A 25,439-nucleotide genomic window follows, 5' to 3' on the forward strand; every position below is an offset into this window, starting at 1 on the left:
GGTTCACTGGTTCAATCCCCTCAGCTGACAGTATGTGACTGAAGTGCCCTTGACCAATTGCTCCCCAAGCCCACCGCTCCAGGCAAGTGTGCTCACTGCCCCCTAGTGTCTGTGTTCACTAGTGTGCATGTATGTGGGTGTTCCACTGCAAGGATGGGTTAAATGCAAAGATCTAATTCCTCTGTGTGCAAACACAGTAGGCTAATGGTTCTGAATGTATCTCAAAGGCAAGGTGGTCCACCTTAAATGCTTGGCCTTGAAGAGCACATTCATTGGCAAGATGGAAATACGGAAGAAGATCTAACATTGGTTAGATCCTAGATCATCTTTTCTCAGCCCTCACTGACCACAAGAACCTGGAGTATCTCAGAAACACTAAGAGGCTTAATCCATGTCAAGCTTGTTGTTCACTGTTCTTTATATGGTTTAGCATCACTTTGAGGCCAGGACAGAAAACATGAAGGCTGATGCTCAATCATGTATCTATGAGCTAACTTTGCTCAAGGAAAGTACTGTTTACATCAAACCTATTGCCTGTGTGTCTGATTAGTCTGTACAGTGGGAGATAGATGAGATGTAAAGTGAGGAACATTCCTATTCCTGAGAAATGAGAACTGTCTAGTATGTATTATATCACAGGCACACACTTCCCCTTCGATGGGTGACCTGGGTAAAACAAAGACACTCCAACTGCTGTTCTATCAATACAGGGGGGAGAATATAGCTAAACATGTGCCAAGTTAGTCTCATCCTGTTCAGTGTGTGTTAGATCCAAAACACCAATGACACCACAGGGAAACTGATCTGTTAAGCTGAAACTATGGGTGAAGCTAATAACGGTACAAACCATTGCCTGTTCAAACAATCGTCACAGCATCGTCACACAGTGCTACTAAATGACCACCATTAAAAAAAAATAAATAAAAAAACACTGGCCAGCCAGAACTGCTGTCTGTGTGTGATGTGGTGAGTTTTACACCCCATCACCAGCCCTGATGCATCCAGAGACTGGTAGTATAACCATCAGAAGTATGCACATTTAATTGAAATAAAATGTTACCTACCTGTATTTCTTTGATGTGCGTCCTTTAGGGGATGTCAGCGAGAGCTGTGGATCCTCTTATCCTAGTCGGACAGATCCACCGATGTGGTGGGGGGGTTGGGGGGTGGTCCACTCTTGTGCGGGTCCTGTAAAGAAAAGAAAATATATTAGAGGGATCATGATCTTTGTATGTAATATTTGTATATACTTACCAGTAAGACGGTCATGGATTGCAAACAGGTTTATGTTGTCACTGAACAGTATGTGTTGTGTGTGTGTATTAGTTATGTTCCCCGGGGTTGGGGTTTGGTGTAGGCTGGGGCGGAGCTTAGAGTACAAGTGCTCCGGGCCAGCCATTCAGAAAAGGGTCTCACCTGTATTCACTACTAGCCATCTGTGTAGCTCGAGTCAGCGTGAGTTAGATGTGCGTGGAGTTCCAGCCTTGCAGCTGTTACTCAAATCCACTTGTAAATAGTGTATATATTATTGCGCTTTCTTTCCGTTTTGTTCAGTGTTTTGTTTGTTTGTTTGTGTCTTGTCGTTTAATAAACTCATTTCTTGCACTCACAATTTGCAGTGAGCTAAGAAATACATGAAGACTAATTTTCAAACACTTACACTAGATGGTACAGATGGATGGAGTTCTGGATGATTTGTTCAAATGAGCCTGTAACGTCAGCAAGGAGGTGGAGGAGTGATGATTTGGGCCAGTGAGACGGTAGGTCTCTTTAGGCTCCATGAGGGTGTTAAAATGACCTCTGCAAGATATACAGAGTTCTTGATTTTCTGTCATGGTATAAAAAGAAGAATCATGCCTCCCTCCCATTTCATGCAGGACAGTTCACCATCACATGCTGCAAATACACCGTTGACTCCTGGCTGCTATGAGCATAAAAGGAGAAATAAATCATTGTTTGGCCACCATCCTCCCCTGACCTCAATCCTACTGAGAGCCTGTGGAGCATCCTTAAAAGGAAGATCAATGAGGTTGCACATCAGTATAGCTCAAAACACCACCTCTGGGAGGCACTACTGGCATCCTCAAATGAAACACCGGCAGAAACTATATATTGTCTTACAAACTTGAAATGGTCGACAGAGTTGTTAAAGTCTCAAAGAATCTCAGAGAAGGGCTCATATTAAGATGTAACTTGATCTGTAAATGTCATTTTAGGTTAAACTTATTTTATTTATTTTTTTTATATTCTTTAAAAAAATCTGTCCATGCAGCAAATATGACACATATGAATGTGATTAGGACCACTGAATGTTTACAAAAACTGCATTCTACATAATAATATGGAACAACATATTTTGTGTTCTTTTCAAAATATTATGCATAACTTGTAATAACATTCACATTGTGATATAATTGTTGAGGATAACAAAATCCTTAACCATATTTTGCTTTGGAAAAAATAAACAAAAATGGCACAAGCAAAAAAATTTGGAAAAATTTTGAAAAACCTCACAATGGACATTTGTTTCGCTGCTGCTGGGTTAACTTTGCTGGTAACCAGGCTAATCTTAAGCTAACATTAGCCAGCATTAGCAAAGCAGCAGCGAGTTCGTTTCTGGTAAACATCCAGTTTGGTGTGCTGTGGTCAATTTGAATTGGCATTGACAACGTCAGTAAAAGATTATTATTTTTATTCTATGCGATTTTTTTTTTCTCTGAGAGAACATCTGAGAAGAAGAGACCCTCAAGTGACCACTGTAAACTCATCAGAGGAGAAACTGAGTGAACTGAGTGAGGTAAGACAGCTTTAGAACTTTGATTCCCACCACCAGTTCATATTCATACCTGATTATCAGTTATTAATGATCCATTTTCAGCAAGACTGACAGCTGTGATCCCAGTTTAGTCCTTCAGGCGCTCCAGCTCATCACTGAGTCACTGTTTCCACCTCATAGAGAAACACAGTGTCAAACTCTACAGTAAAACTGTCAATGTGCAACAATACAGAAGAGATAGTACAACACAGATGAGCAATTAATCAATCTACCACAGTTATAAGAAAGTAATATCATACATTAAGCCATTATGTACTGTATGTGTCTTGTTAAAAATTCTTAAACCTCACCTATGTTCACCACTATGTGGACATGAACTGATTACACCAGAAAGCATTTTGAAGCAACTGATTTAACTGACCAAACAACATATACAAAACTCTGACAAAAAGAGTGGAACAGCAATTACATAAGTAAAGAGACAGTTACAGTGGTGTTTACCAAACAATTACAAACTAAACTGGTGTGTGCTGTACGCTGCTGTACTTGATTATATGTGTACACTCACTGGCCACTTAATTATGTACAATTGCCTTGTATCTATGCTCATTTTACATTTAATCAGGTCCATTTAATGTATAGGTGCACAAATATTGTTGATCCGTTTCTCTGTGTAATTCGTTAACCCTTTCACTTCATTCATCAACTATTAGGACCCAAACCAAGACAACCAGGACCCCCACAGAGCAGGTATTATTAGTATTTCATTCTCAGCACTGCAGCATTGGCTTATATTATTATTATTATTATGATTTAATAAAAAAAAATTATAAAACCATTTCTGAAAATATAAGGTTCACAAATATAATTTTCCTTTCATAACTGTAATAACGGCAAAAACAAATATCCATGTAAATGTATATTTAGATAAGTATGTTTTGAGTCTTTTAACTGTTGGAGTTTGAGAAAGGGGCAATTTACACTGTTATTATTATTAGTAGTAGTAGCAATAGTCATAAAATTATTTGCATTATCATTGAACATTATTTGCATTACAATTAATAAATGTTTAATGATGATTTGATTTCTAGAAATGTCAGGAAAGTGTAAAACTGCACTAAAATCAACCAGGACCTGTAATCACTGTAGAAGAAACAGCTGTGAAGCCCCCCCAGGACCCCCCTCCTCCACAGAAGCTAAAATACTTCCAGGATATCCTGGACATCGTTTACACTCTGAGTGATAAATATGTTTCTTCTCAGAATTATTTAATGAATTTATCTCGATTTATTATTTAATAGAATAATGTAATAATTGATTTAACGTGTTGTAGGGAGCGGACAGCTCTGATGAACGATGTGCCAAATGCAGTAAGTATTAAAAATATATTGACTAAAGCTCTTTTAAAAAGAGGGGATGGAAGCAGTTCCCACTGCAGAAGAACAGCTGAAGAAGAAAGCCCAGTCTGAGTCTATGAGCCCACCTGGCCAGTCTACCAGGCCCACCAAACTTGAACCCTCAGCTGAAAGGTGCACTGTAATAATAGTTCACATTAAAACCAATTCTTACTTAATATCTATATATATATCTATATATATTAATATCTTAATATAGTGATCTGCTGATCACTGCTGCTAAGAAGATCAAGCACATCATCTCTAACTCAGAGGACAGTCTCAACAAGAGGACACCACTTGACCAAAACAAGAGAAGAAATGCTAAGGAGCTCCAGACAAAGGCCACCAGGTACTTCTTAGTACTACTGGAGTTTGGGAAAGGAATGGCAGCTCCACCGAGTTACCCAGCAGCCTCAGCAGTGAAGCAGATCTGGACTCTGTGCTGGACGCAATGGCTCAATCAGGATTCCCAACAGAGATGATCAGAAGTCATCTAGAAAGCACTTCAAGGGAAATTGTAGACACTATTGTAGAGAATATGGACACGCTCTCCTGCCAGCAAACAGAAAGATGTAAGTCTGGATTTACTTCAGTCGTTACCAACATCTTCCAGACAGTTAATGAGATGGTGAAGAAGTTCTTTCACCTGTCCAAGCGAGCTGTGAAGGAGAGGAGCGTAGAGCTGATGATGATGATGTTCCTCTAAGAAACCAAGTTGATGTGGATTCATGCACTGACAAGACCATTTACAGCATTGTGGATTTATATAAGAAGGAGGTACGACTTGACAAATCTGGTTCATCTGAGGTACATGAAGCCAGACCATCAAGTGATCAGAGCATTCACAGTGTTATCGATATACAAAAACATCATGAAGTCATCAGCTCTCTCTCTTTTCCAGTCCTCAAAGAGCCCGAAGACAACATACTCACAGCCGAGTCTGAGAGATTTCTAAGGCCATTCAGGTGGTGAGCGATCGTCTGGTCAAGAATAATCCATGCTTCAACATCTGAATTTGTTGCTGTTAATATTGCAGGAACAGCTGTTGAAGCCTTGGACAAACTTGTAGAGTCAAGTGTGATTGACAGCACAAGTGACTGATACAATAATGAGGTCCCTTAAAGTGTCCACTCATACTCTAAACAGATCTGGTCTTTCAGAGGGGAGGCTTCCTTCAGCCCCCTTTAACTTGTTCAGAAGGGTGCATGGCTATCATCAGGGTCTTTTCATGATGTGTCCACATTTCAGACTCCTCTGAGAAACGTGAAGGCCAACCAGCTGCTTCTGTATAGGAAGTTGCAGTCTCTGATCTGACAGTAAGACAGTAAGAGTATTTTATCTTAAGAGTATTACAGTAAGAGTTTTTGGTCAAAAATAGAACAAATACAAAAATACAAATAAATAATACATTGTGATTTTTAAGCATCAGTGTGTGAACCATTTCTAAAACTCTCCTCAAGGAAGGTCAGTATTTGCAGTTTCCATCCAAAACCACACTATATTTCCAAATGTATTCACTCACCCATCCAAATAATTGAATTCAGGAGTTCCAATCACTTCCATGGCCACAGGTGTATAAAACCAAACACCTAGTCATGCAGACTGCTTCTACAAACATTAGTGAAAGAAAGGGTCGCTCTCAGGAGCTCAGTGAATTCCAGCGTGGTACAGTGATAGGATGCCACCCGTGCAGTCCAGTCGTGAAATTTCCTCGCTACTAAATATTCCACAGTTAACTGTCAGTGGTATTTTAACAAAGTGGAAGAGATTGGGAATGACAGCAACTCAGCCACGAAGTGGTAGGCCACGTAAAATGAGCAGTGGAGACGTGTTCCCTGGAGTGACTAATCACGCTCGTCCGTCTGGCAATCCGATGGACGAATCTGGGTTTGGCGGTTGCCAGGAAAACAGTACTTGTCTGACTGCATTGTGCCAAATGTAAAGTTTAGTGGAGGGGGGATTATGGTGAGGGGTTGTTTTTCAGGAGTTGGGCTCGGCCCCTTAATTCCAGGGAAAGGAACTCTTAATGCTTCAGCAGACCAAGAGATTTTGGGCAGTTTCATGCTCCCAACTTTGTGGGAACAGTTTGGTGACGGCCCCTTTCTGTTCCAACATGACTGCGCACCAGTGCACAAAGCAAGGTCCATAAAGACATGGATGAGCAAGTTTGGTGTGGAAGAACTTGAATGGCCTGCACAGAGTCCTGACCTTAATCTGATAGAACAACTTTGGGATGAATTAGAGCGGAGACTGCGAGCCAGGCCTTCTCGTCCAACATCAGTGTCTGACCTCACAAATGCGCTTCTGGAAGAATGGGACAAAATTCCCATAAACACACTCCTAGACCTTGTGGAAAGCCTTCCCAGAAGAGTTGAAGCTGTTATAGCCACAAAGGGTGGGCCGACATCATATTAAACCCTATGGATTAAGAATGGGATGTCACTCAAGTTCATATGCATGTGAAGGCAGACGAGCGAATACTTTTGGCAATATAGTGTAGTTTGGCTAATCAATCCTTCATTAACTTAGATCAGGTTTGCTGCTGATGGAATTTAACAAATTCATGCAATGACTGGAGTTCAGCAAGATATCAGGAACCAGACCTGTGTTCTTCTAACTGTATCCTTCTAACTACTAACACAGTGTTTTGCAAAAGTATTCAACACTCTTGAGTCATCACATTCGCATTACAAACGACGCTGAAACTCATTGTTTAAGCTACTATTTTTACTGTGAACCAGTATGCTCTAAAAAGGCAAAAATTCAAAATCAAAAGTTTATTATTTATCAGCAGATCTTTGAAAAAAAAAATTAAAAGCCAAAAAGTGCTACTTGCATAAATATTCAAACCATAACTTGGTAAAATCACATTTTGCTGCAATAACAGCTTTAAGTCTGCTGGGGAAGGTTTTGCACACTGTTTGGGAGAGATTTTCACTCATTTCAGCTTTGCACACTGTTTGGGAGAGATTTTCACTCATTCGTCCTGACAGATTTGCTCCAGGTTGTTGAGGTTGCTTGAATGATGCTGGTGGACTGCAATTTTCAAACAGTGCCACAGATTCTTCATTGTGTAAGAGCAATAGTTCAAAATTGTTATACTTGTTAGTTTAACTAATCCGTGAATGTACTAGTCACTAAGGATGCTGTTAAATCAAGAAACAGTGTGACAGATGTGAAAGGGGTGGATTGAGCAAGAGTGCAGGGGAGATATAGAGTGAGATGCTGCAGAGTGAGTTATGGTTCTGTCTTAATGTGTTTTCCACATTAAAAAAGTGGTTCCACCAAACTTAAATGCCAAGTCACTCCTGCTTCTTTGTTTCCTTGTCGTCGCCACCTTTCACCAACCAAACTTAACTGAAGCCCAGAGTCTTGGTAAGACCACAACAAAATGAAAGTAAAATTTTTTGAATTTGAATTGGGCTTGGCAATTCACCTATTTGTTGTTCAACTACTCCTGTGTTGCTTTGGCCTTGTGCTAGGAATTGTTGAACAATTGTTGCTGCTGAAAGCTTAGCTGTTTTAAGTAGACTGAAGCAAGACTATTGTTATCTCGCTGCATTTTGCACCATCCGTCTAGCCTTTAATTTTAACAAGATGCAGAGTCTCCGCTGAGGAATAGCGTCCCCACAGCATGATGCTGCCACCCATACTTCACCCATACTTCACTGTTGGGATGATGTTTGTTTAGGAATAAGCGGTATTAGCATTTTGAATTGTGGCCAAGAAGCTCCAATTTTTGTCATCTGACCCCAAAAACCTATTCCACATATTAGTTGGGTCAAGAAGTGCTTTGATTTGGTTTGTCTTCAGTATGGATTTCTTTCTAGCCACCCTCCCTTACAGGCTAGTTGTATGCAGTGCTTCATGTATTTGACCACTGCACCTTCATTCCAGTCTCCAGCTCCTTCAGAGTGATTGTTGGCTTCTCTGAGGCTTTCCTTACAAGCCCCCCTTCTTGCTGGTTTTGAGGGATGGCCTTGTCTAGGCAGTGCCTGCGTGGTATGATGCAGCTTCCATTTCCTCACAGTTGATCCATCAGTGCTCATTCAGATATTATTTACAGATAATATTTACAGGCCTTTTCTTATCTTGTGCATGTCTTTGTCTCTGATTGCCTTAGTACTTTTTTCACAGCGTTCATTCAGATTCATGGTCTGACCAATAATAATTGAATTAAGAGGGTCTTTTATCCAGAAAAGGTAAAGGTTTTTAATGATTCAGGTCAAATATAGGCCAGTAAAGAAATATCTTTCATCTGTGTAAACTTGAAGTGTCCACAACACGGGGAATGAATACTTGCGAATACAAACAGCATTTTCAGTTAGTAATTTTTGTCACAGAATATCAATGCATTAAATTAATTCATTTTGAATGTATCTTTCAAAACAAAATATGATACAGCATAAAATATCAAAATGTCATTTATAATCCAGATGAATCTGGTGACTTTGAAGTGGTTGAATACTTTTGCAAGGCACTATATATCGACTTTACTGAAGATAAAAATTCTTTTCTCAAATGTTGATTGTTCTTATCATTGGCTCAGAATTGTAAAGGTTTGTCCTCTTCTCCAGTACTACATCAGTATCCACCACCCAGAAATATCTGGTCGGTACTGGTCCTGTGGTCAGAAACTGGCGATGATGGATGGGGTAAGGAAGAGCTGAAAAATTATGCTCCAATGAAACCCTTAAAAAACAGTAAAATTATGAATTCTTCATTGTTTTACTACTCTTCTTTTCCTATTAGTAACATAATCGTGCATGTGCAATGGTATAACATAGTTGTATTTAATAGTTATAATTTTGGAAATTCCCACTAAATGGTTTCAGCATCACCTACTGTTTGGTCAGAGTAATGCAGCCTGAGTGCATTGCCGTGACCACTGCTCCTGACAGTGACCCAAAGGAAACTGAAATAACAGAGTAAAGTGCAGTAATTTTCCCTGTTAGCTTCTATATTCGTAACTATCACCAATTAGAGACCAACATTAAGAGGTTTAGGTGACCAGAATGAGCAATTGGAGCTACAAGAGGCTGTGCTAACATTTAAGATTTAGGACACCCTCTTCTATAATATAATCTACCACTCTTCTACTTTCAAAGTCACATGGTGCATAGAAACTTTGAAATCCTGCATTTGTGTTACTTTGCTAAAATGGTAAATTCACTTGCCTGTGTAACAGAGACATGGGAGTTTTCAGGATTGTTTAACTGTAACGCCTCAAAATAACTTAAAAAGATCTTAACTTGAAAATAATTTGAGCGCAGTAAAGACGTGCTTGTTTTTGAGATGGAGCTTGTGTTTTTATCACTGTTGGCTGCTTTGGGGGCTAAAAGAGGCTAAAACACAAGCAGGTTGAGGTGCAAAAAGGGAGCAGAGCTTTGTTCCAACAGTCTAATGTTGCCTAATATTGTTTTTGAAAAAAAAGTTGATGTCATGCGCTTCGAATACATTAAATACATTTGATCACCCATTGTATATCGTGCTCAGTGTGCATATGAGTGTTGAATATCGGCGTGTGACTCTGGGCATGACAAAATCGGTCACCAGTTGTGCAGAAGGAGAGAGAGAGAGGGAAATCAGGGTGAGCATCAGAGGTTTCATGTGTTCGTTATGTGTGTTTATATTATCTCATACCACATTATAATACGTTCTGACACATGTTGTTTTATGTCAATCAAAAAAATGTAATGATAAAAGGCAAATCATTTTACATGACATCAGCATTAATGTCAAGAACATGCTGCTTACAATTTCAGCACCTCCAACTTATAACACTTTTCTGTATCTCTGATGTGTAATTTTTTTTTATAAAACATATGCAAAGATGTCGATATTTTTGCCAAATTTATCAGAAACATAAGACACGTTTTCTTAGTAAACAGGCACTTCTTCAGAATTAAGTCTTAATCATGCTCATGGCTTTGGTAGTTGCAGGATAGCACTTGACACCAGATTGGTCGAATGAAAAATCTTTTTCTGATGATCTGAGAAAAGGAACAGAACAGGTGAGCAGTGTGCATGTCAGTTTGTTTATGTGTAATATAAAACCAATCCTGTTGTAGATATGTGTAAAATAATCCTAATAAAGTTTTGTACAATATTTAAAAAATAGTGAGAAGCTAAGTGCTTAAATTTTAAAGGAAGGTAATTTGACAAAATATTTAATCAATTGAAAGACATGGAATGACCTGGAAATGCATTTTAATGTCTACTTTACAATATTAAAATCAACATTGTTTAAGTTATGTTTTGTTTTAGTTAATTAATGTATACTTACATAATTAATGTATATAAAATTTGGAAAAGTATTTTTTTATTTTTGATTTTTTTTAAAGAACTGTCCATGATAAACTATAATCAGTGGAGGATTAAGGCAATCAAGTGCCATCCGATGCCAAATGGTTCTCCTTCGTGGACTTAGCAAATGCTTTTTTCAGTGTGCCTGTGTACCCTGACAGTCAATTTTGGTTTGCCTTCAATTTCAGTGGCAGAGGCTATACGTTTACTCGATTGTGTCAAGGTTATTGTGAGTCTCCTACCGTCTATAACGATGCACTTCGTAGAAGCCTAGAGCCATTGCAGTTAACAGAAGGCACGGCTCTTCTGCAATATGTTGCCAGCTGGGAAAATCAATCTGGGTCCATTATTTGACTGACACGCCCGCACGAGACTTGTTTAGCAGAGAGGCGTAGCACTTAATACTGTTGTCTGTTACTGGCGAAATACTGCTGGTTTTGTCCTTCACTGAGACTGTACCTCTCTTATTGCACTGAAGTGAACTACAAACCAATTGTAGTTATGACTCGTTGGCACCCATTTCGACATCCAGGGGTGCTATCTGTGTACTGGCTGTGATTTCTGTTATCATTGTTGTGCCATTTCTGTTAACAGGACAGAGTATAGTAGACAATAAACCTGACAATAGTACTGACCAAGGTAAACACAGTGTAACTCACAGTCACGCAAAACGTAATGTTGTAGCGTCCTTATATCGAATGTTGACTAAGGTACCAACTGATGTCATGCCATTCTAGCCTATTCCATTCTTTGTAATGCCACTGGATCTGCAAAGAAGCTTAATAGGACCAGAGAAAGGTTTGATTGTTCTGCTAAGTTCACTGTAGAGGATTGTGTGATCAATGAATGATCAAAAGGGAGGAGTGTAATGGAAAATTTTAACTTTGTGTTTCTTTGGTACGTGATGAACTTACAGTGAACTCGGACATGAACTTACGAGTGAACTTCTGTTTGTACAAACTGTCTAACACCTCAGACAGGCCATCTCAGTCTAAAATTTGCTGATACCGGTATCATGGTTACATTACAACAAATGTGCAGATGCTTCCTCTATTATGTATCTTCTAGTTGGATGGTATAAAGAGCCCTGAAAGGAGCCCTGAAAAGCTCACATCTCTTGAGTGACTTCGTCTGGATCCACGGTCAGTTTTGATTCTCTGAACTGGTGCTGCTGGAGGTTCTGGGAACCAAAAGATAAGGACTCCTCCTGCAAGCTGCATAAGGATTTGCAGTGTATTTGCTTTTACTTACGTGGTGCGTGTGCAGTGGTGCTAGTCCTCTTATAAGCCCAAATTATCCGACTATGCCACTCTCAATTAAGGGATGAGAGCAACCTAAGAATTAAAATGATATAAAAAACGGACTGTTAAACACCAACACCATTTATTACTTTCCCCATGAGGTCTGTTCAAATAAATGAACTTCAGATGGCAGATGTACAATAGAATAACACTTTATTAAACAATTTAATAAAAGCTAAACAAATAAAAGCTTAATTGCAATCAGGTTCCATCATTCAACATACTTATATGGCTAGTAGAACCTTCAATGACTCCCAAGTGTTTAAGGAATACCCACTGGATTTAAAGCAAAGCACTCCACCACAAGCGACACAAAAAACACAAGCAACCAGTAAATAAACCACAACAAAATAAATCAATGAACACAAATTCTCAATCCCTATACAAGACTTACTGTATATTCCAATGGGTTTTAACTGTATCAACAAAAGAAATGGTAGATTGCAATGTGTAAAATTTTATAATTTTATTATTCTAATTTTGATTATGATTTTAATAAACTCTGGTTGGAGTAATCTGAGAACAGGTTTCAAATATTTAAATTGCACTTTAAGGGAACTTGTGCACAAGAAAGAGAAATCAACAGCATCCGTGATGGGATCTGGGCACAGTAAGAGAGTTACTCCTTGTGGGTCTAATATAGAATATATGGGATCTAAACGTGGTAAATGGGCTGTTAAACTGGTAACTTTGCGGGTTCAAGCATTTGGGTTTCCTGAGAAATGATCTCAGCCTGTGGTAGCTACAGAAAGTTGAGAAGAAATTACAGGAAAGAGAACAGACAAAACATCTCAGAAAGATTTATTTTCTCTTTACCTTTTTTGTGTCAAGGTGGACCCCAACCTCGATTCCTGTCCTCCGCAACGTCCACCATCATATCAGCCTCCAGGGAATGTTGCACACTCTGCCAGCGCTCCTCTTGCTTCAGTGCTGACCATACCACGTTGAGTAGAAGGACGACGTGATGGACGAGAGGAAGACCCAGACAGTTCGTCTTCTTTGTTACACCCATTCTCCACTGCACATCCGAACAGGTACTGCATATCAGGCCCTGAAGGTCCGATCCTGGTGCATCGTCCGTGGACTGCGAACGGCATAGGAGAAGCCATATCTCATTTTCCCAACCCAGCTGACTCTGGCAGTAAATTCACTAATGCCTTAGAGGTGTTTTGAAAGGAGTTTAGTCCGACTGGAACTGAACTCAGAAGACTACTGATCATAACAATGAGGTCAGGGGACTGGCAGAGAATTTCAAGTCAACCAGAATGTCAAACGAAGACATGTTGATTGGGACAATGTGGCGAATGCTGTGTACAAAGGAGCTGTCGAGGAAGTTTTTCCACCGAAGATAGACACTTCTGTCATCGCCAATTGCAAGCAACATCCCAAAGAGTTAGTCCAGGGCTATTATGCCAGACTGGTCAAGGTGCTTGACACCCAAAGTGGGACTGAACCACCTGCAGACCTCAGTATTACAGTGGGGCTCTGGGAAGCACGCTTGCGTAACAGTTTTGTGAATGGACTGTGTCCAGATGTAAGCAGCACTGTGAAATCCAGTTACGTGGGATGGGAAACTGCTTGCATCAAAGAGATCAGGCGCCATGCACAGCATGCTGAGAAGAACATTAGAGAAAAGGGGCAGAAGAAGGAAGATAAACAGCCAAAGGATCTGCACACGGCAGCCTGACCATGTATCAAGCTGTGCAAGACAGCGTCACGGGAAGAGGTCGCGGACACTGGGCCAAAGACTGTCCTAACCAACCAAGCTCTGGCCCCAGAAAAGAGGAAGCGGACTGAAAAAGGGAGGAGGCAGGTCAACAGGAAGGGGGCACCCCACCAAGATGAAAACACATCTGCTGAACAGGGAGGAAGTACATCAACACAGAGTAAAAATGAAAACACAAATATGATAATGAAGCCTTTAAGAAAGTACCACAACACACCTTAGTAGTGGCAGGACAAACGCTCACCTTTTTGGCAGACTCGGGAGCTACTCATTCTGTCATTAGGAAGGAAAGGTTCACTGTTCCTCTAAGGTGTGAGGACGTGGGTCATTCAGTTGTGAAGCATGCATTTTTACTCTCTAGTTTGATTTGATGTGTAGCTTGGGAATCTGTCTGCTTTCTACCCCAGAGGGGCTCGAGGTGGTCAGAGTGAGTGGCATACACCCATCCTTTGCTAAGTACAGCTTTGATGGTGTTCTTTATTGCTATCAATGGAAAATTCCACTGGGTCCTAGCACTGTGCTTACCCAGCTAGTGGAGGAGTGTACGTCCCCCGCTCATACTGACCATAAGGAGCCAGCAGACTTACATTGCATCTCATTTCTGTTGGTCTGGACTTTGAGTATGAAAACTCTTGGTACAGAGAACTAAATGATAAACTCACTATCACGCATGTATTCTGGTCACACCATAGATGTGCTGCAGCTGTGAGTCTGACACCCTCCCAAGAGAAATTTTTTCAAATGCATAACTGTGCTCCTCACATCTCTTTCTCTAAGAGAGCTAGTAAGTGGAAAGATTTAGTTCCCTTTGTGCAGAAATGTCTTAGTACACAGGACTGGCAGCCAGCAGAGGAAGAAGGAGTGTTTTATTCTCCATGACTGGAAGCATATCGAAGACCGTTTAGCTTACAGATGCATGCATTGTTAGTCCCATTAGTGCATTCTTCTGAAATTTTTCTTTCCGAAACTGAGGCAGCTGCCATCCCAGCCCCGAGGGATATCCCAGACAAGTTGTGGGCAAAACACAAATATGATGTTGGGCTAATTAGATGAGTTGAACCAGTGGTGATCACCCCCAAATCTGATTACCGCTCATATCGACGACAGTATCCACTAAACAAGAAGCTATTGATGGTATTACCCCTGCATTTGAATCTTTGCTTGAAGCATGTGTAATAGTTCCATGTGTTGATTCTCCAGTGCGCACACCAATTTTCCCCATCAAAAAGATTAGAGAAAGTAGTCAACCAACTGAATGGCGTTTTGTGAAAGATTTGCAAGCGGTTAATGTGGCTGTACAACTTAGAGCACCCAATGTCCCGAATCTTTATGCTGTTTTATCTCAAATGCCATCCAATGCCAAATGGTATTCTGTCGTGAACTTAGCAAATGCTTTTTTTCAGTGTGCCTGTGCACCCAAACCCAATTTTGGTTTGCCTTTAATTTCAATGGCAGAGGCTATACATTTACTGTGAAACACTTCAGCTGCTGAAGGCCACAAGGCTACTCTTTCAAAGCTTCAGTTTGTTTTGCCTATGGTCTCCTTTTTGGGCCATGTGATCACAGCTGAGGGTAAATCCCTCTCACCCAAGTGAGATGAAGTCATCCAGAACATTCCTAAACCACTTATCAAGAAACAGATGATGTCATTTTTGGGATTGTGTTCTTAATGTAGAAGTTTTATTTCAGATTATATGGTTTTAGGGGACTCTGAGTTCTTTAATTTATGGCAAAGGCCTACAACCTCATGATAAAATCACTTGGACTTCTGAGGCAGAAAAATCCTTTATTTACTTCAAAATGGCTTTATAATCATCACCGACCTTAGGTCTCCCTGACCCGACTAGACCTTTTACACAGACTGTTGACGAACATGACGGCTATATGACTTCTGTTTTGTTACAGGACCATGGATGCTGACTGAGACCACTTGCTTACTTTTCTGCTAAACTTGTTCCTGTTGCAGCAGGTCTGCCTAGGTGTTTGTGGGCTGTAGCAGCAGCAGAGAAGGCTATGATGGTCTCCAGAGGCATTATTGGCTCCAGTGATGTCACTCTTTTAGTCCCACATGCTGTTTCTATGATTTTGTTTGAACAGAAAACCTCTCATTTATCCACAGCTAGGTGGCTGAGATACAACACCGTCCTTCTGGAAATGCCTAACGTTCATGTCAAACGTTGTAATGTTCTTAGTCCTGATACAAGCCCTTTTGCTTCTGAAAGCTGTTGCTGTTTGTAAGTGTTTGGGTCACACAGGAAGAGCTGATTCTATGTTAAGAGGAAATGCTCACCCTGATGCAGCTGCAAAAACTGATAAGAGCCCCCTACACACCCAGATGGCTTTACTTCCCTCTTCTCCTCCTCCTGCTTCTTCTCTGTTTGCCCTGCAGTCGTTTGAGACTTTTCACAAGAAAACCCAAAGGAAAAATGCAGGCTGTGTGTTTTGTGATGATGTTTGGTGGGGTCCCAATAATATCACTTGTTTACCTAAATTTCTTTCCCCATTTTGCAAAATTGATACACAGTGTAGACCATGTGTTACAAGGGGGTATGTTAGAATGATCAAGAAACATTGGTTTACAAAAGGCACAGAAATATTGCAAAGCATGTGTAATTTGTGCAACGCACAATGCGGGTAGAGGAATCTCAGTACCACAGCACACCCACCTGCAGAACATCCACCACCCACCAGACCTTTTGAGCATTTAATGATTGATTTTATTGAGAACACCAAGCAAAGGCAAAACATTTTGCTTAATCATGACTGACGTTGTCAAAATGGGTGGAAACTTTTGCATCATCCAAGCAAGCTAGTGCCACTATAGCAAAAGCGCTTTTAAGAGAAATGATCTGTGGTGTCTGAAGTTGCATGTGTTCTGTTTTTGTAGGTTTGGAATGTTTAAGTTTAGGGGGCCCCTGGTCCACAGGTCCAAGGGTCAAGGTTCCCTTCCTCTTTCAGTTCTAGAAGAATGAGACTATTTTAAGAAGGACCATACGTTCTGCTCCCTTTGTCGAAAACAGCCACCCTATATAAGCAGTAGGCTATATTGTTCTGGTGGCGACACTTCAGAATTGGTATGGATCCCCTCTCAGGTACTTTATGGTGCTTGATATGATACTGCTTTACTTTGTAATAAACATCTTATACAAGCAAGGCAGTGTCAGCGGAGACTTCGTCATCATCTTCACATCATCGCTATTTAATAAACAAAAGATCCCCAGGTGAGGTATTCCAGTTAAAATTAGTAGCGACAATGGTGCTCCATTTGTGAATGAAGGTATTGCACAACTGAGTGCCTTCCTGGGTATTGATGTTAGGGTACTTTAAAGGCCAAGCTTGCTAAATGTTGTGAAGAAATGGGCCTCTTATGGACAAAAGCTCTATCATTAGTGTTGATGTACATAAGAATGTGGCAAAGAGCTAGAGTAAATTTGAGTCCATTTGAAATTTTGTTTGGAAGACCCCAAGTTTGGGTGTAGGATTTCCACTTAGGCCTCTCCCATCCATGGCCCTCTGTGAAGCTGATATGTTGAATTGTTGCACAAGCTTGTCTTCTGTTTTGTCTCAAATATCTAAGCAGTGCCACCACTCCATGATCTGAAATCAGGGGACTGTGAAGCTGTGAAGGTCATCGAGAGGGTAACATAGATACACACCAGCCACTGCAAGATGGTCCCAGTGCCGACTGAAGCACCTGTTGATTCTCACTCACAATCTGGCTAGGCCCTCCGCCTGTGTCAGACTCTACAAAGGGGTGAACTGTGAAATACACCCCGTGTGGCCTCCAGAACACGTCACTGAACATTGGCTTGACCTTATTCCATATTTCGGTCCAGCTGTCTCTGGCACAGTATCCAGGGCTTACTCCCCACACTGAGACTGTGTTCCATACCTGTATCAGTAAACTCTTAGGACCTGAAAGGACCAAGACGGGTTTGTTTATTGGCACAAGCCGGCTGGGAAAATCAGTCTGAGTCCATTAATTAGACCGACACACTTGTTTGCTGAACAGAGAGGCGTAGCATTTAATACTGTTGTCTGTTGCTGGTGAAATAGTGCTGGTTTTGTCCTTCACCGAGACTGTACCACTCTTATTCCACTGACGTGAACTACAAACCAATTGTAGTTATGACTCGTTGGCACCCATTTTGACATCCAGGCCTTTGTGGCTTGAGGGGTGCTATCTGTGTATTGGCTGTGATTTCTGTTATCATTCTTGTGCCATTTCTGTTAACAGGACAGAGTATAGTTGTAACAAACCTCTTTGAAAAAGGGTCTGATTACTTTATCTGAAGGGAACTCTTGTAACTTTGGATGGAACCACAGCCTTACTGCATGCACAAAGTATGTATTTACACCCATAATATTTACAAAACACACAAACAGGTATCATCCAGTGTTGTATTTATGTAGTCTTTTGAGTAAGAACTATCTTTGAGTCTGAATCAGGATTTAAGTCTCTGCTTGAAGGAAACAAAGGACTGATCTCACCAAGTGAGCAGCTTGAGTCCATAAGGTGTTGTTTCCCAGGCTACAGCTTCAGATGATCAATTGAAGTTGGTGTGAAGTGGTTAGATGATCCTAGTCCTTTAGGCCCGTGTAGAAGTCCAACATTGAAGGAGCGTTTGGTCAGCGACCCTCCATTCTATTGTCCGTAATCCACCCCAAAACAGTTCAACAAGGTAGTAAAATAAAGTTCTTCTACAACACAACAAAACATCAATGTTCTTATCAAACTAATTATCAAACTTATCAAATCTTATCAAAATATCAAACTTATTTTAATAAACACATTTATGTTTGTATAAATTGTCTTTGTATTTTCATTGAGCATAAAACATTTGGTTTCTTAATACAAGGGCTACACATGGAACAAACAGCAGCAGCAGTAGTAGCAACCACACTGTTTGTAACACACGGTTACTCTCACAATGCCCCACTTTTTTACTTAAAAATACCATTGAGTCACGTCTCAAGGTTGCCCTCTGTGGCGATAGTCCACAATTACACTAAGAAATACCCAATGGAACTCAATGGAGCCTATGTAACAATGGGCAATCGTTACATAGTAGACAATGAATTTGACAATAGTACTGACCAAGGTAAACACAATGTAATTCAGTCACGCAAAACGTAATGGTGTAGCATCCTTAAATCAACTGTTGACTAAGGTACAGACTGTTGCTTTGACTAATAGGACCACATCGTTCTCTAACAATCTTTGGCTCTCATATGTTCATTTCACAGCACGTTCACTCACTCGTGATAACTGTATTGTATGTGCCAAGGGCGAACCGAACCTATGATGTGGCCGCTTCCATTTAATACCAGCAGTTGTAATGTTACTAGTAAGCTACTAATCAGCAGGAGTGAGACAGGGTTTTGTCCCTTTGTGTGTTTGATGTATAAGGGCAATCCTGAGTTCCAGGACTAGTTTAAAGAAACTACATGTCATGCCAGTCTAGCCTAAATGTGATAAATGAATGATCAAAAGGGAGGAGTGTAATGGAAAATTTTGACTTTGTGTTTCTTTGGTACGTGATGACCTTACGATGAACTCAGACATGAACCTGAGGTTGAACTTTTGTTTGTACAAACTGTCTAACACCTCAGAAAGGCCATCTCAGTCTAAAATTTGCTGACACCAGTATCATGGTTCCGTTACAACAGATGTGCAGATGCTTCCTCTATTATTCATCTTCAAGCTGAATGGTATAAAGAGCCCTGAAAAGCTCACTTTCTTTGTGAAAACTTCTGCAGACTGCCTTCTGCACTCTGTCGAATCGTGAACCTTTTCTTCTGCAGAGAATATAAAAACCACAAAGACATTCTGTGTGCTGAAGGCTTGTTTCAGATGCATGCCTAAATAGAATAATTATTTTTGCACAACAAACTTGGTGTCAGAAGCGGGATCTCTTGAGTGATTTCATCTGGAGTCACAACCAGACGGTGACTGATCATCCTGGTGAGGATCTCTCTCTCCAGCCTTTACCTCGCAAAAAGGTTCAGAGACAAGAGGGCTGACCGTCGGGGCCCTGGACCATCACCACTGAGATCCCAAAAGAACTCATCCTCCCATATTTGGGAATAATGTGATGGTGAGTCTGAACTAAAGATTTTGTGATTGTTTGCTGTGTTTTGGACCCTTCCCAGGAGATAAGGACTTCTCCTGCAAGCTGCATAAGGATTTGCAGCAAACTGCATAAGGATTTGCAGTATATTTGCTTTTACCTAGATTGTAGCGGAAACAATCTGGACTTGCGGTGACGATCGCACGATTTAAGGGAACTTGTGCACAAGAAAGAGAAATCAACAGCATCCGTGATGGGATCTGGGCATAGTAAAACAATTACTCCTTGTGGGTCTAATATAGAATATATGGAATCTAAACATGGTATATGGGCTCATCCACTGTCCAGTGCTTTGGAGTGTCCTCTCCAGCTCATTCCACTGTCCACGACCTGCCGATGGTCGAAGTTTCAGGCCCTGAAGGTCCAATCCTGGTGCATCTTCCCAACCAAGCTGACCCTTGCAGTAAATTCACTAATGCCCTAGAAGTGTTTTGCAAGGAGTTTAGTCCGACTGGAACTGAACTCAGAAGAATACTGATCATGAAAATGGGGTCAGGGGACTGGCAAAGAATTTCAAGTCAACTTCCTAACCAGAAGACATGTTGATTGGGACAATGTGGCGAATGCTGTGTACAAAGGAGCTTTCAATCACCATGGCAAAGACTTCAAGGAAGTCTTTCCACTTCTGTAATCGCCAACTGCAAGTAACATCCCGAAGAGTCATTCCAGGACTATTATGCCAGACTGGTCGAGGTGTTCAACACCCATGGCGGGATTGAACCACCTGTAGACCTTGCTAACACAGTGGGGCTCTGGTAAGCACACTTGTGAACAGTTTTATGAATGGACTGTGTCCAGATGCAAGAAGCAACGTGAAATCCAGCTGCGTGGGATGGGAAACTGCTTGCATCAAAAAGTTTAGGCACCATACACAGCATGTCTTGGGATGTCTTAAGACATGTCTAAAGACACATTATGAAGACATCTTAGGACATATTGAGGCATGTCTTTAAAAATGAAGACATGTCTTTATGACGTCTATAGACACGTATCTTAAGATGTCTTGGCTATAATAATATCCCAAGATATCTCAAGATGTAAGATGCATAATATTTATCTTTAAATTTTACCTAAACATTTTTTTTTAAATAAATCTTTTACTTTTAAATGTTTTTAAAGGAATAGTAAAATGTAAACATTATACATTATTTATAGCAAAAGCTAAAGAATTGAATTTTTAAAATTATTTTATTTTTTATTCTATGTAGGATGCATAATAGTATTATTGACTTTCATATATATTATTTTATAAACATACAAACATTACATACCTTAGTACATACTACAGTGATAAATTTCGGAACAAATTTAACAATAAAAGTAATAATAATAATAATAATAGTCGGCACGTTTCCCAGTCTGTAACTTTCTCTACAATGAGCCATTTTATATCAAACCACTAAATAACTTTGTTTACATTGCAATGACAGAATTATGCAAAATTTAGAAAATTTAAAAATCGAATTCAGTGCCTTTAAATACTATTTTTATAGTAATTTACCCTTAATGAAAACATTTTTTTTACAATTACTATTTTACAGTTGTTTCATTTTTTAATGCAAGTGTCATTTTATCAACTTTTATAATAATAATAATAATAATAATAATAATAATAATAATAATACACATATATTACAATTTTACAGTTTTGTATTTCCTTGTCAATCTGTTAAAAATTTAGAATACTTCTACACTCAAATAATTTATTCAGCAATCCAAAGCCCGTCCATAGCCCATAAAAAGCACACATAGCCTAAAAAATATAGATTACAGTTATTGTTTATTGTTGTTTATTGTTTATTCACTGGTAAACTTTTTTTTGAAAATGACATTCTACACCCATAAGTCTAAAGACACAAAATTAAATAATAATTTTAAATAATAATAATAATAATAATAATAATAATAATAATAATAATAATAGATTTCAACTATGTCTCAGAAAATAAATATATAATTTAAACCTAGGGAAATAAGACTACTGAAAAGAACTCTTTTTTTCAATATTACAGGAAAACAAATACAAACAATGGCCATTCTGAAATGGTTGCTGCCTTCTGAAAAGGATAAGCTTGCTTTTTTCAATCAATAGATCCCCCGCCATTTACAACTGTGTATATGCATAGCACAATAGCGTCATCACACTTGATAGGTTCTACAGACAAGGAAAAACATGTTAATTGACTTTGAGTAGAAAGTTGGAATATACTGCAATAAATACACAGTTCCGACCAATGAATCTGATTTTAAGGTCTGCTGTTATTCTGTATATAAGTTATGCTAAAGTTATTAGCAACGTAGTACTATGAACAACTATAAATGATGGGAAACAATTTTAAGACGAATTCATATGGACTAAAAAGAAAAACTGACCAACAGAGTAATACAGAGGTCTGAACCCCAGCAGCACTCCTAACATACCTGAGCCAGATAATGATCAGCTGATGTGCTGGGAGCTGGAATAGAGCCAAGCTGTGGACATTTTATGTGGACATACGTGGACACAGGAAACAGGACACAGATAACTCGATGTGCATATGTCCATGCCATAATGCCTGAACACTAACATTACTGATATCACACTGCTAATGTTACCCATCTCTCCTTTTAAAGTTCAATCCGTGATGAGTGAGAGAACTGTCAGATTCACAGCCCATCGCTTCTTCCTCTGTTTTTTCTCAGTGTTGGTCTTCTTTGTCAGAGATATGAGGAAAATGCATCTGTTGAAAAATCAATTTTAAGACAAATTTGAAATTACTTTTGGATCTGCATACACAAGCAGGCTGAATTTAAAAGGGACCTATTATGCTAATTTCCAATGTTCATAATTTTATTTTTGGGGTCTACTATAATACATTTACATGCTTCAGTGTTCCAAAAACAAATAATTTTTTTCATACTGTAAATCTCTACTCACCCGCTGTCTGAAACACTCAGTTAGAGTTCCTGTGTCTTTAAGCTCCTCCTTCCTGATGAACCCAGTACGCTCTGATTGGTCAACTCGCCCACTTGGTTTTGACTGGTCAAGCGGCAGAGCGGTCTGCCAATACACGGCCTCGGTTAGATGCGATGCATTGCGTTGTGTGAGGGCGTGCCGAGCTCGCTGGTAGGTGGGCAATAAGGATAGTGTTATGGGATTACATCATCTTGTAACAAAGGAAAATAGCTGGAGTTCCAACTAACTCCAGCCCTCAGGCAGCTGAGAAAAGTGGTTTCTGTGGGAGAGAGTTTCTCCCTCTGGCTTGAACTTTCAGCTTTGTATCTTTGCATTTACATGCACAGTACATTCAGTACACAAAGAAATGTGACAAGGCTTTAAATAATACCTATGCATGAACTGCAGTGTGGCACCCAGCTCACAAGCACAGCTGATGCTCAGGCAATGATGTTCAGTGTGATGAAAGAAGCATCAAGATGAGGCCACTTGGGTAGGAGCACAGTTGAGTGTTGAGAATGATATGGACTGCCACCATACTGGATGAGGCCTAAAGAGAGGATGTTCCTTTGAAAGGATTGAAAACAACATAACTGATTAGATAATTCACAATTCTATTGTTTTCATCCTCTAACATGCCTCAGTCAACACGTGACAGAAATGATCATTTGCTGTTGAGGCGGGTGTGAGCTTACTACTGATATCTGTATCTGTTAAAAGCTGTGTTAAAGGAGAATTACACCATTTTTTTCTGCACAACTTTATCATTAAGATGCAAAAAAGTAGCCTGATATGAAATGTTCCACTGTGGAAAAATGTTTAGAGTCAGAGTTGTTCACAGTGGCAGTGACAAGAACCAGATGTTTGAAGAGTTCAATGCCTCTAATCTCTCTCACAGAGAATTATTACATTCTGCTCTTCTGTATTACAATAAATACTTCATGAAATATATTTGTTTGAAATACCCACCAAATCTAAACATCTGTCTGACATTCATATAGTTTTATTTAAAAAATGAAAACTTGAGTCTCACCAGTTGCTCAGCTTCAGATGATTTCTGATGAGAAACATCTAAAACAAAACAGACACATGAGGTAAATGCAGCAAAACAATAATAACAGCAAAGCATAACAATGAACTTAAACACAAAACACACTGCTCATTACATATTACTAACTAAAATGTAGCCGAGTAAAACAGATTATTAATATAAAGCACAAATAATACATTTTAAAAATACTCTAGAAAGTACAAATCCACCGAGACGTTACTAGAGTAAATGTAACTGAGCAAATTAAAATCATTACTACCCTCTCTGAACTACACAGACTGACGGACTATGTTCAGTTTCACTGTTGTATTGTTCAGTGTGCTAACCCTGCTGCACTGTGATCAGTCTTAGATTTAATTCTGAGGCAGCCTTTCATTTGTTCCAGCTACCTCAATGCTTCAACTGACTGATTCTGCTGCACACATAGCATAACATCTCACCTGTCCATCCTCCAAACCTTATGAGCCTCCATGGTGAAACTGTGTTTACAATGCGCTGCTGGGATGAGACAGCTGTACAGATAAACAGTATACAGACAAGCCACTTAGTCGCTAGCTAGCTAGGTCAGCTAGCTAACTACATACGCTAACCTAACGCTGGTGTCTTCACTCGGCAAATCGACCCAGAAATATAGAAATATTTACTCCAACTAATTGTTAGTGAGGCTGCTTATTTCATTTTGTTTACTCACCTTTTAAAAGCAGAGTCTGACCATTCCAGTCGTAACTCCAGTCGCCACTCCACTCGGTCCAGTCAGCTAGTTAGCTAACTACGCAGCTGAAAAATCCTCGTTTTTGGGAGCTGAAAGCATCACCCGGCAGGCGGCGCTGTCTTAGTAAGGAGTGTAAGAGACTGTCTTATCGAGGTTTAACACTCGCTAAACAAACTCGATAAACTGCCCACGATAGCGACCTGAGAGACTCGCTCACTGTAAACGGCTGTAACGGTCGCGTTTGGCTTTGAAAGGAGGAACGCCGGAGAGCGCTCGTGCTTCAAAACCGAACGTCCAAGCGGCGAAGTCTCGCGCTCTAATTGGTCTGAAACTCCCGCCAGTCTTTTGTTTGTCCTCCCTTAGATCTTTTTTTCTGGCTCACACCTCTCTGTACTGAATAAACTGTGCTGTTTTGTTTTGTTTTTGTTTGTTTGTTTGTTTTAATCTAGACACAGAGTAGAAAAGTGCAAACTCTTGAAATACATGAGACAGCTGTACAGGATTATTTTACAAAGCATCACTGAACAGGCTGTGTCTTAATATATTAAAGTCAAAGTATGAAGTTGAACATTTGAACAAAAATCTGTTCATTATGTACTTACTTATTATGTATTTACGTGGTGAAACAATATAGGTCTTTATATTACTACTCAAATACATTTGTTTATTATTGTTCGTGTTTTTCAAATACCAGGAAATAATAATTTTGAAAGTTATATATAGTATAGGGCAGCACGGTGACGCAGTGGGTAGCGCTGTTGCCTCACAGCAAGAATGGCCTGGGTTCGATTCCCGGCTGGGCGACCAGGGTCGTTTCTGTGTGGAGTTTGCCTGTTCTCCCTGTGTCTGCGTGGGTTTCCTCCCACAGTCCAAAGACATGCAGTCAGGCCAATTGGACATGCTAAAATTGCCCCTAGGTGTGTGTGTGTGTGTGTGTGTGTGTGTGTGTGTGAGAATGTGTATGTCTGTCTGTCTGCCCTGTGATGGACTGGCGACCTGTCCAGGGTGTATCCTGCCTTTCGCCCAATGACAGCTGGGATAGGCTCCAGCACCCCACCGCGACCCTGAAGGATAAGCGGTTTAGATGATGTATATAGTATATAA

Source organism: Colossoma macropomum, unplaced genomic scaffold (genome assembly GCF_904425465.1).
Source record: "Colossoma macropomum unplaced genomic scaffold, Colossoma_macropomum, whole genome shotgun sequence".
Taxonomy (NCBI): domain Eukaryota; kingdom Metazoa; phylum Chordata; class Actinopteri; order Characiformes; family Serrasalmidae; genus Colossoma; species Colossoma macropomum.